Source organism: Schistocerca piceifrons, chromosome 2, assembly GCF_021461385.2.
Source record: "Schistocerca piceifrons isolate TAMUIC-IGC-003096 chromosome 2, iqSchPice1.1, whole genome shotgun sequence".
NCBI lineage: Eukaryota > Metazoa > Arthropoda > Insecta > Orthoptera > Acrididae > Schistocerca > Schistocerca piceifrons.
Genome location: NC_060139.1, coordinates 562,332,134 through 562,344,566, shown reverse-complemented (window position 1 = coordinate 562,344,566; position 12,433 = coordinate 562,332,134). Strand labels below are relative to the sequence as shown.

The window sequence follows — 12,433 nt, the reverse complement described above, 5'->3', positions numbered from 1 at the left end:
TGAGAATGTTTTGGCTTCTATTTAGCGCATGTGGGATGTGTGAACCCTAGCTGAATTCTCTTCGAATGACTTATCTGCGTATCTGCTGCAGGAGCACAACGTCTGTGATGTCTAGGCCACAACACTTCTAACATCAACAATAAAGAATTTCAATATTAGGAATTTCTGCTTGCCATTAACGATTTTTCTTTTATTTTTTACTCTAATAGTTTTAAAGATCATGAGATTCGGAGTTGTAATCTGATGGTGCTTCGTCTAGCAACCAGGCTGCTGCTATCAAGCGAATTTTACGACTGGAGATTTGTAGTGCGTGCCAGTGTTTTACCCAAAAATTGATCGAATGGCCGCCCTTTGTCGAACTTAGTGATCTTTTACTAATCTTGCTGCATCTAGCAGGCTCCAATACGTACGTAAGGACGATAATTAAATCAAAAATCTCCCCTCAGTCTCCCTTGTTATAAGGGCTTTAGCCACTGTTGGTGGTGATCAGTCTGTCAAATGATAACTTACACCTAAAGTTATTCAATAAGAAGAGATTATATTTTGGCAGAAAATTTCGTAGTCTTTCTTTTCTAATCGCTAACAAAAGTACATTGTTACACTACAGGCTAACAAGTCGCAGTCATACATATTGAATAGTTTTACTTAGACACCATTCGCGTTTCGCGAAGGAAAGTCTCCAATTCTCGCGAACCGAATTCGTATTTCTTCGTGTGGAACTGAACGAACCCTTAACGTCACCGTACAACGTTCAGCGACTTTATTGGATTTTAGGTGGTGAAAATCGTCGTCGGTGTCCGTGTTTTAGAAGTCAGTTTTGTACTGCAGCTGAATCACATGATAGTTAAGCAACAGTGTTATTCCAGAATCTTGGAAAAATGCTTCATTAGAACGATGTAAAAGACAGTATGTCGAGAACTGCAGTCACCGTGATACTGTCACTGTGGGGAAAGTCATTTTGTTCATACAGGGTGTTACAAAAAGGTACGGCCAAACTTTCAGGAAACATTCCTCACACACAAATAAAGAATAGATGTTATGTGGACATGTGTCCGGGAACGCTTAATTTCCATGTTAGAGCTCATTTTAGTTTCGTCCACCTACGCTCAGTGGAGCACGTTATCATGATTTCATACGGGATACTCTACTTGTGCTGCTAGAACATGTACCTTTACAAGTACGACACAACAAGTGGTTCATGCGCGACAGAGCTCCTGCACATTTCAGTCGAAGTGTTCGTACGCTTCTCAACAACAGATTCGGTGACCGATGGATTGGTAGAGGCGCACCAATTCCATGGTCTCCACGCTCTCCTGACCTCAACCCTCTTGACTTTCATTTATGGGGGCATTTGAGAGCTCTTGTCTACGCAACCCCGGTACCAAATGTAGAGACTCTTCGTGCTTGTATTGTGGACGGCTGTGATACAATACGCCATTCTCCAGGGCTGCATCAGCGCATCAGGGATTCCATGCGACGGAGGGTGGATGCATGTATCCTCGCTAACGGAGGACAGTTTGAACATTTCCTGTAACAAAGTGTTTGAAGTCACGCTGGTACGTTCTGTTGCTGTGTTTCCATTCCATGATTAATGTGATTTGAAGAGAAGTAATAAAATGAGCTCTAACATGGAAAGTAAGCGTTTCCGGACACATATCCACATAACATATTTTCTTTCTTTGTGTGTGAGGAATGTTCCCTGAAAGTTTGGCCGTACCTTTTTGTAACACCCTGTATATTAATTCTTGAAATGTTGAAGGTTGAAAGAGCACACGGAAGATGATGGTAAGTAGACGCTTTGCATCAGTCCTTAGAGTGTTACCGGATTGGGTTCAGTCCGGCACTTAACTGTAAATTTCGAAGAACAATCAGGCACGTATCTGCTCTTGACTTAGTGTGCAGGTGTGTGTATCAGATACGGAACTCTACTGATACTTCGGAATCTGGTTGTGGAATCAGTTTATCTCATCATCTTCGCTAACGGGATTAAGCCACAGCTACTTGAGCTTGCTCGTTGTCGCTTAAACTCCCAACTACACCGAGAGAAGGCGCACACGTATGTCGGGGCCTCCGCAGAAGCACTTGATTTCATGCAAGGTCGCTAAGTCAACTAATTGAGGCGAAAAGATGAACACCAACAGCAGCTTATTTGCCATATTCACTTGAGCCATTAGCGTTGAAATTTTTACGAACACTGAACTGGCACTAGAAAGAAATTTCCACTCTACAGCGGAGTGTGCGCTGATACGAAACTTCCTGGCAGATTAAAATTGTATGCCGGACCGAGACTTGAACTCGGGACCTTTGCCTTTCGCGGGCAAGTGCTCTACCAACTGAGCTACCCAAGCACGACTCACGCCCATTCCTCACAGCTTTAATTCCGCCAGTACCTCGTCTCCTACCTTCCAAACTTCACAGAAGCTCAGTAATGTAGAGCAGTCCAGAAGGATTTTGTTCTCGGTCTAACTATATCGAATTCTCATTCTTTTCCAATATATCCTAAAGCTCCCATAAAAGTTCAGTCAAAACAGTGTTGGCCATTATCGCGACTCTTCCATTCCCGAAATAAGTAGCTATAGAAACACAGTTAATATGTACCCGTGTTTTATTCTTATGAGAATATGTCTCGTATTGATGAAACTTTAAAACAACACTAAATGGACATACGAGCGCCCATAGCTTCCTTTCCCATAACAGAAAGCATGTTTCGTCAAATCCTTAGAAAGCCTTTACATCACAAATGATTTTATTCATGATGTGAAACGATTTGTGGCTCAAGGCAACAAATATATTGTAATAGCGGATCAAAAGCTTGGATAAGTTCCTATGTTCCCCACGCTTTGCCAAGACTTGTGGGTGTGAGAGGTGGCGCAATGCTTCGGACAGTCGACTCTTATTCGAGATTTATGACATTCAAATCTCCATGCGCGATCATGGGTAAGTATGTCTTTGATGGTCAGAATTACTACACACACGCAACAAAATATTTCTTGGTTGAATTAAATAAATTTCTTGAAGCCGAACAGCTAATCTGTCCGCTGGTGGAACTTTGTTATAAAAATTATGCGATAATAAGGGATAGGGTTTTTTGGTAGAAATCGCAACTTCAAGAATCTATATTAAAAGAAACCATGTACTGATTAGAATTCGGATGATAAAACCTCTCAATTCATTAAATGTTAGTGGGTAATACAGAATCAGAGAACAGCAAATCACCAGTTTCTCCGGCAAAGTCTAAGTATCACAAGTTTGAGTTTGCAGCCGAGTTGTCATTTTGTTGCGCGATATTACTTAGTTTTAGGGTGTCTAGCGCAGATTCCATTGCTCCTATTGTTTTCAACGGGTCACGCTGCGCACCGCCTTTGCGGTTGTTTCCTGGCGCCGTCAAAGAATAAAACAGTCTTCCAGAAGTTAAAGACCAAGCAAAAGGTTACGCTAAACCTGTACTCGTATGCAAGAAAAATGTCGTAAGAGAATACGGCGTAGTAGGTACACACATGTGAGTAGAAAAAAAATTGGGTTCTCCGAAGTGACAGGTACATTTAGCACTTTAACCGTATGTGCCTGTTAATTAAAATAAATACTTAGATAATATGATTTTGCAAAATATGTCGATCCCTCAAGCGAAATTGTACTGTGGGAATAGGTAATCTAGCGCTGCGAAACAACGCGCATCCGGCATGTCGCATGAGAACAGAATGACGAACATGCTGTTGCGTCGACTGTAGGGAACAGTCGTCATATAGCCCCTAGGAAACATGCGCAGTGGCGTACGTGTTCTTACCATGTCTCATTCTCCAGACAAGGGCATAAACTGCTGTGTGGACCCCGTTCCACATTACTGATAGCGTTGTGACGTGAGCCAAGGCCATGCTAGCTGACTGGACAGTGTAAATATGTCTTTAGGCTAAACTTCCGTTCATCTGCAAACAAAATACTACTCCAGTTTCCCTAGGGCGCCTTACAGTGGGCATGACATTACAATCACTGATCCACGCATTGCTCTTGTGCAAGAAGCAGCATCCGCTTGGTTGGCTTGTATCTATAGCAGTCTCTCCAAGCTGATGTTACAGTCTGACAGGACAATTTGCGTCGCACAGCGTGTTGCGAGATCTATAACGAGGGCATATGCTGTGCTGGTCCGTCGTGCGACGTTGAATGTTTCTTCTTACTCAAGAATCTTCTCGACAGTTGTTACAAGACGGTACGGGTAGCATTCAATGGCTGTGGACGTTCGTCAGTGATCCGGCCACGTATAATGTCATCCAAATGAGTTCACTGTGTCATCCTGCTTCCTAATGACTCGAATACGGTCTGCGGAGCCCTGGTGACCTCGTCGTTTAACGCCTCAACCACTAAATAATAATAATAATAATAATAATAATAATAATAATAATAATAACCAAATACGATTTGCCAAACCTGCAGAACACGCGATCAGAGACAGTCTTCCCCGGAAATGGATGTACAGCAGTTGAATCATGTCCAGTTCTAGTTCTAGCATGCCCTCAGTTTCTGTGTTTCGCCGCCGACTTAAAGGTAGAATGGCAGTCGCCAGAAGAAGAGGATAAGACAGTTTGCAGTAATGACGAAGATACTTGCGGCGGCGTGCGTAGATCACTGAAAGGCCGAATCATGCAACCGTACTTCTCACTAAACGTGTAGAATAAAATATGGATTCCATAAAAACATATTCCTTTGAGTGTTCGAATATTTGTATACAAAGTTATCTTTTCTTTAATAACTTTTGTCCCTAGAGCGTGATTGTATGAGTCACAGATTTGTATGAGCACCTTGTAAGCTTCCTCCCCGCGATTATTTCAGTTATTGGTGATCACACATTTGATTAAGGATTCAGGCGTTATTTGGTTGTGAGACGTTGAACTCTTAAACCACGGAAGGTTAAGAGTAGCCGTATGTCTAGTACGAATCCGGTGTCATGTGTAGATTTGAATACAGCTCTATTGTACAGGGTGAGTCACTAACTATTGCCACTTAGAATAACTCCGAAAGTATGATAGCAGCTGAAAAGTTTGTGGGACAAATGTTGCATGGGACAACGGGGCCCATAATATGACGTTGGTTTTTTGTTGTTAGGTGGAGTCGTGTTATAGATATGAAGATCAACTTTATTTTTTAAATTGGAATGCTATAGCAATTTGGTACATATTTTCTGATAGCGGCTATCGAGACGAATCCAATGATGTGTAACAGTAAGGTCTTTGAAGGTCAACGAAGGTCAAAAAGGTGGCATGAACGTCCATTTACAGAAGACGTTCGAAGTGATGACCATTGGTATCAATGCAGTACTTCAATCTTCTTATCATGGGTTGAGTGGTATTCCTTATCACATAGGCACTTATCGGAGCTCATGCTTTGACAGTTCCCTGTCGCATACCTTCAGGTATAGTTGGATTTAAAGAATGTCTTTTACGAATCCCCACCAGAAAAAAATCCAGAGGGGTCAAGTCTGGCGAACGAGCCGACCACGATACATCTCCTCCGCGTCCAATCCAACGATTTGAGAATTGTCTCTGCAACTCATTTCTAGCCATCAGCGAAAAATGTTTTGGACACCCATCGTGTTGATACCACATTCTGTTCCTTGTCCCTAAAGATATTTCTTAATATTCACTAGTATTCAATGTAGCCCCGTTCTGTTTTGATTTTGTGTATCCAGGATCGGTTTCTGAACATTTCTGCACAGAAGCGCTGTATTTTTCGGCTCCTGGGCTGTCTGCCCCCCCCCCTCCCTCCCGTTTGCCCACTCCCTCGCTGCCCCTCCTCCCACGCTAGGTATTAATTGTCTTCATTTGGCGTCTTGATAACAAATGGCTCTGAGCACTATGGGACTTAACAGCTGAGGTCATCAGTCCCCTAGAACTTAGAACTACTTAAACCTAACTAACCTAAGGACAGCACCCACATCCATGCCCGAGGCAGGATTCGAACCTGCGACCGTAGCAGTCGCGCGGCTCCGGACTCCACGCCTAGAACCGCTGGGCCACCGCGGCCGGCTCTTGATAACACCTTTAAAAACAAATCTAAACCTCGAGATGACTGGGTGTTTGTGTTGTCCTCATCCTTTCATCATCATTCATGAAAGTACCGAGTTTGGATTGAGCGAAGGTTGGTAATTTGTACGGGCGCCGATAACAGCGCAGTTGAGCGCCCCACAACCCAATCATCATCATCACAATAAATCTAAATTTAGTGATCGTGGAAATATTAGTTTTTCTTTTAAAATACATAATATACCTGTAACAGATATAAATTTCTGAATCTTATCATATCGCTAGGCATTGAAAGAAGAAACAGTTCATTTCCATTTAAATTAATTCCTGACATCTTCAAAAACTGTTAGTGATATCGGAAAGAATTAGAAGTACTGTTCTAGCTCCAACAAAAATGTACTGTGTATTAGACTAAGTAGAAAGAATGAAAATATAAAATTCCTATTATTTTTATAGTTTAATAGCGAAATTTTTTGAATTATGTAATTTACAAATTATTTCACTTTCTATAAGAAGAAGTGGAGCAGAAATACAAAAGCAAAAAATTCTCTAATTTTATAGTGATATGTTAGATGTAAGGAACTGGGTAAGTTGTATGTCACAAGTGAAGAAAACTCACTGTAAAGTAGTTACATTTTTGAAAATTTGTCACGGAAGTAGTTGAAAATTGATCAAAATGATCAAAATTTTTTATCTAGGCAACTGAAAAGCAAAACACAAATTCGTGTGCGAAATGAGAGATAGCGTGGGGGACCTAGGTTCGATTACCGGAGACAGCACCAATTTAAATTGACACCTCCATCGATGAGATGGTGCCAGGTGAAAATATTCGCACGAAACTGATTCATGTAATATTTATTTATCTATAAACATTGTAATAAAGATTTTTGAGTACATAAATGAGGAGTGTTCCATTGAAAAGATACGAATGTTGTTCCCACCAAAGCGGTTGAAATTTGCATATTATGCCGTTTTGGGATATATAATGATACATCCAGGGACGGGAATGTAGTCTCTGGCATGATTGTGAGCATGTCACCTCCTCCTGAAAAGATTCAAAGCTGTGCCCTCAGAGGACAACGTGTTCAGTCGCTTTCGTCGTCCGTGGTAGGTTACTTATCGAATTCCTCGAGCATAAAAAACCATTAACAGTGAAGCGTACTGTAAGACATTCCGTCGCCTAAGTAATTTCATCGCGAGCTAACGACCTGTGCTGCTCACGGAGGAAGTGATTCTGCTCCACGATGACACGCGTTTACACGCCTCCAAGGTCACATAGAGTATAAAGGCCAAGTTCAAATGATGGCAGCTTGAGCGTCCGCCCTGCAGCCCGAAAATGTGGTTCTGCAACTTCAGTGTGTTTGGTCTGCTAAAAAAAATCGTCTCAAATGGAAGTGATTCAACTCGGGCGACGAACCGAAGAACATAGTGGAGGATTGCTTCCTGTCACAGCCACAGGAATTCTGAAAACAAGAAACCCTTCGGCTCGTGAAACAGTGGGATAGCTGTACTCAGGCCTCTGGTAATTAATTTTGAATAAAGACTTTAATTATGCTCACATTATTGCCCCAGTTTTGTTGCGTGCCTTTTCTGTTGAACATTCCAGTCCTTGTTGGATCACAACAGCGAGACGTGAGACGGCTGAAAGTCGATTAAGTCTCCATCTAATTGAGCTCAAATGCCACCTGACCTCAAGTGAAGGACTAGAGGAACGAATTACACAGTCTTGTTAAGATTTGCGATATAACCTGGAGGCGTTTGAAAAAATTCGTCAGTCACTGCAGAGACGAGTGCAGTGCTGCCTGAAAATATGAGGTCGACAGGTGGAACACCACCTGTAGTAGATATGAGTGTACCGTGAATTGTAATGTGTAACGTACTGATGAAATATTTCTTATTAAGGTAGACATTGGGTGAAATTTGTGTCTAATTAGACAGAAAATTAACCGAAAAGTGTACAGTTATGCTACCTAGTACAGTATTTCGTCGTGAAGTCGGTGGCGGCCGGAAACCACGCATTTGGATCTATGTTCAGTGGAACGTTTCTCTTTCTGTTATTGTATTTCACTCTAACCAGTTTCTTCTGCTAATTACACTGGGGCGACGAAAGTGATGGGGTACCTCCTAATGTCGTGTCGAACCTCCTTTTGCTCGGCGAAGTACGGCAACTCGACGTGGCATGGACTCTGCAAGTTGTTGGAAGTCCCCTGCAGAAATGTTGAGCAATGCTGCCTCTTATAGCCGCCCATAATTGCGAAAGTGTTGCCAGTGCAGGATTTTGTGCACGAACTGACCTCTCGATTATGTCACATATGGGGCGATCTGGGTGGCCAAACCACTCACTCGAAATTTCTAGAATGTTCAAACCAATCGCGAACAGCTGTGGCCCGGTGAATGGCGCATTTTCATCCATAAAAATTCCACGGTTGCTTTGGGACATAAAAGCCATGAATGACTGCAAATGGTCTCCAAATAGCCGAACATAACCATTTACAGTCTATGATCGCTTCGGTTTGAACAAAGGACCCACTCCGTTCCATGTAAACACAGCCAACACCATTACAGAGCCACCAGCTTGTTAAATGGTTTGTTGACACTTGGGCCATGGCTTCGTGGTGTCTGTGCCACACCCGAACACTACCATCAGCTCTTACCAACCGAAATCGCGTCTCATCTGACCAGACCACGGTTTTCCAGTTGTCCAGCCAATGGTCACGAGCCCAGGAGAAGCGCTGCAGTTGATGTCATGATGTTAGCAAAGGCACTCGCGTCAGTCGTCTGCTGCCATTGCTCATAAACGCCAAATTTCACGACACTGTCATAACTGATACGTAGTCCCACATTGATTTCTGCGTTTATTTCACGCAGTGTTGCTTGGCTGTTAGCACTTGACAACTCTAAGCAAATGCCGTTGCTCGTCGTTACGTGAAGGTCATTGGCCACTGCATTGCCATTGGTGAAAGGTAATGCCTGAAATTTTGTACTCTCGTCACACTCTTGACGCTGTGTATCTCAGAATATTGATTTTCCTAACGATTTTCGAAACGGAATGTCCCATGCGTCTAGCTCCAACTACCATTCCGCGTTAAATGTCTGTTAATTCCTGTCGTGCGTCCATAATCACTTCAGAAACCGTTTTGCGTAAGTCGCCTGAATACAAATGACAGCTCCACCAATGCACTGCCCATTTATACCAGTGTGAGTCAAATGAAAACCTTAAATATTATTTATTGTACAGAAGTGGTACAAAGCAGTATCCCTTCTCAACATAATCTCCGCCACGCTCAGTGCAAGTCCTCCAGCGCTTATAAAGTGCATAAATTCCTTTAGAAAAAAATTCTTTTGTTAGTCCGCGCAACCACTCATGCACCGCGTGAAGTACCTCTTCATCAGAATGGAACTTCTTTCCTCCCATTGCATCTTTGAGTGGTCCAAACATGTGGAAATCACTTGGGGCAAGGTCTGGTGAGAATGGTGGATGAGGAAGACACTGAAACTGCAGGTCTGTGATGGTTGCAACTGTTGTACGGGCAGTGTGGGGCCTTGCATTGTCATGTTGCAAAAGGACACCTGCTGAAAGCAATCCACGTCGCTTTGATTTGATTTCAGGCCGCAGATGATTTTTTTTAGGTGATATGTGTATGATGCACTGGTGACAGTGGTCCCTCTAGGCATGTAATGCTCCAAAATGACTGCTTTTTCGTCCCAAAAGAGAGTCAGCATAACCTTCCCTGCTGATGGTTTTGTTCGAAACTTCGTTGGTTTTGGTGATGAGGAATGGTGTCGTTCCGTGCTCGCTCTCTTCGTTTCCGGTTGGTGGAAGTGAACCCAGGTTTCGTCCCCAGTAACGAATCTTGCAAGGAAGCCATCACCTTCTCTTTCAAAGCGCCGAAGAAGTTCTTCACAAGTATCAATACGTCGTTCTCTCATTTCAGGAGTCAGCTGCTGTGGCACCCATCTTGCAGACACTTTGTGAAACTGGAGCACATCATGCACAATGTGATGTGCTGACCCATGACTAATCTGTAAACATGCTGCAATGTCATTCAGTGTCACTCGGCGGTTTTCCTTCACTGTGGCTTCAACTGCTGCAATGTTCTGTGGAGGCACAACCCGTTGTGCCTGACCTGGACGAAGAGCATCTTCCACTGAAATCACACCATTTGCGAACTTCCTTCTAAATTCATAGACTTGCTGCTGTAACAAACATGCATCACCGTACTGGACCTTCATTCGTCGATGAATTTCAATAGTTTTCACTACGCAAAAACCGAATAACAAAACGCTGTTCTTCCCTGGTGCAAGTCGCAAATGGGGCGGCCATCTTTATACTGATACTGCGACGGTATATGTGCATCTGGACTATGCTGCCACCTACAGGCCATTCTGCACGCTGTTTGTAGCACGCTTACCAACTTACAGGATAACGGCGCGAAATTTCGATTTGTTATTACAAATTTAAGGTTTTCATTTGACTCGCCCTCGTATCTTTTGTATGCATTACTACAGCCATCTTTATATGTGCAGATCGCTATCCCATGACTTTTGTCACCTCATTGTTTGTTATACCCTGTATACAAATTTTGACTCTGGGCATTAAAGCTGGCGCTTGTCTATCAGGGCCGGTTTGAGGCCTAAGTGACCCAAGCCACCGCATAGGGCGCCAAGCTGACTGAGGCGCCAGTGGCACCAAACTACAAGATTAGTCTACAGCGTGTATCACAGTAAACGGCGAGAACTGAAACAGGTGAAAGTGTACAAGGGAAAAGGGGAGGGGCTGGTGCCAAAGTCGCTTGTATGGAAGTAATGCTCTCGAACCGACCAGGCCCTGAGCCAATCTCCCCTTATGTCGTATTATAATAGATCACTGTCTCGCGCTCGACTTCCCACTTGTCAAAGGACATCTTTCAACTGACTTGAAAAAGCAGCTTTTCCAGATTGAGTTTACGAAGTTCCCCCATAACAGACAAAAAAATTCCCCAATTTCGCCAACTTTTCCTCAAATATCATAAACCTGCCTACTGTAAACTGTTATATGTTATCAGTGTTAGAAGATTGAAGAGGTGGAATTGTGTGTTTAGAGCTGTAAAATTATCGTAGGTAGCACAAAATTATAGTACAGAAAGATAATTTTTAAATTTGTATACAAAAACAATCGTCTGACCAGAAAAACAAAATCCTGCTCGAGGGACACCACATTTGCATATTTCAAGCTTTTTTTTCATTGTTCTGTTGATTAACCACTAGCGCACCGCCTATGTCTCACTTCGCACCTCGGCACCTCTATCCACAACGTTACTGTGAACACACAAAATCCATTTCTGTGTTTTGACTTAAACCTTCTGAGGGCTGTTAACCGCTGATCTGTCATTATCTTGCATTAATTACGACAAATCATACCAATACCGACTTGTTTCCGAGAGATCCTCAGTATTTGAAGCAGCATATATTCATGAGACATATGTTATAAAACCCATGAAATAAAAGCTTCAGCCAAAACAAGGAAATCCAATATGGCGTCACCCCAGAACTCGATATGTTCACGAAAGTCGATGGAATTCCAAACGGTCGAAACTGGCCGTGTAGTGATGTCACGGAGAGGTATCAGCGTAGCGAAACTAACGTCTCCCACATTTGGAGAAAGCTACATCTAGCGGATACCTAGAAAACTAAGTATGTGTTGTTTGAACTAAAATATCAGAGGTGACATTAGTAGTAAGAGATAAAATACTTCCCCAGTTTCCTCTGTACCGAAATTTCCTTCCCCAAAAGTTTCCACCGAAAGATATCCCAAAATTGTGAAAAAAATCTCAATCTGGAAATTGCACGTGTCCTCTTGTAATAGCTGTGCGATGACAGCAACTACAATATCGATATATCTGGCACGTCGGAAAGTCACAATGAGGTACTGTGCGAATAAACATCATCGTTCGTCAAAGAATATCTGGAGGCACTTGTGTTGTAACTTCTTAAGCTTTCCCTTCGATCGAACCCTATCGCACGGCTAGGTTACCCATCCTCATGTGTCGGGCTGAACTGTTTTGTGGCGACGTTTGTGTTTCAAGCTACACAGGGTTACTGGAACGTGTTTTCGTTCTGCACTGGTATGAAACTTATTGGCAGATTAAAACTGTGTGCCGCTCCGGAACTCGAACACGGGACCTTTGCCCGCAAAGCGAAGGTCCCGGAGTAGAGTTCTGGTCTGTCACACAGTTTGTCTGTCAGTAAGTTTCATACAGTATTCAGTTGTATAATGTCCTTGATGAAGGTGATATACAACTTATAAGAGTTTAGAGAGTTCATTCTGAGTGTGGATTTGAAGCTAACAAATTCATTTAACATTTAGTGTTTGTTGATAAGGCTACGCTGCATTTAAGTGATTAAGTGCACTGTGCAGCATAAGAATGTGGGAAACACTG

At 42.8% G+C, this 12,433-nt stretch overlaps 1 protein-coding gene and 1 non-coding gene across 2 annotated transcripts in view; one reads left to right on the top strand and one right to left on the bottom strand.

Annotated features, from left to right (window-relative positions):
• The window catches only part of LOC124774905 (glycerol kinase-like), a gene marked incomplete in the record, with an annotated part of 266,395 nt that overhangs the window by 150,484 nt on the left and 103,478 nt on the right, over positions 1-12,433 (top strand).
• Positions 2,275-2,349, bottom strand: Trnas-cga. The gene has a single exon. It is a non-coding gene; the product is annotated as a tRNA-Ser (tRNA).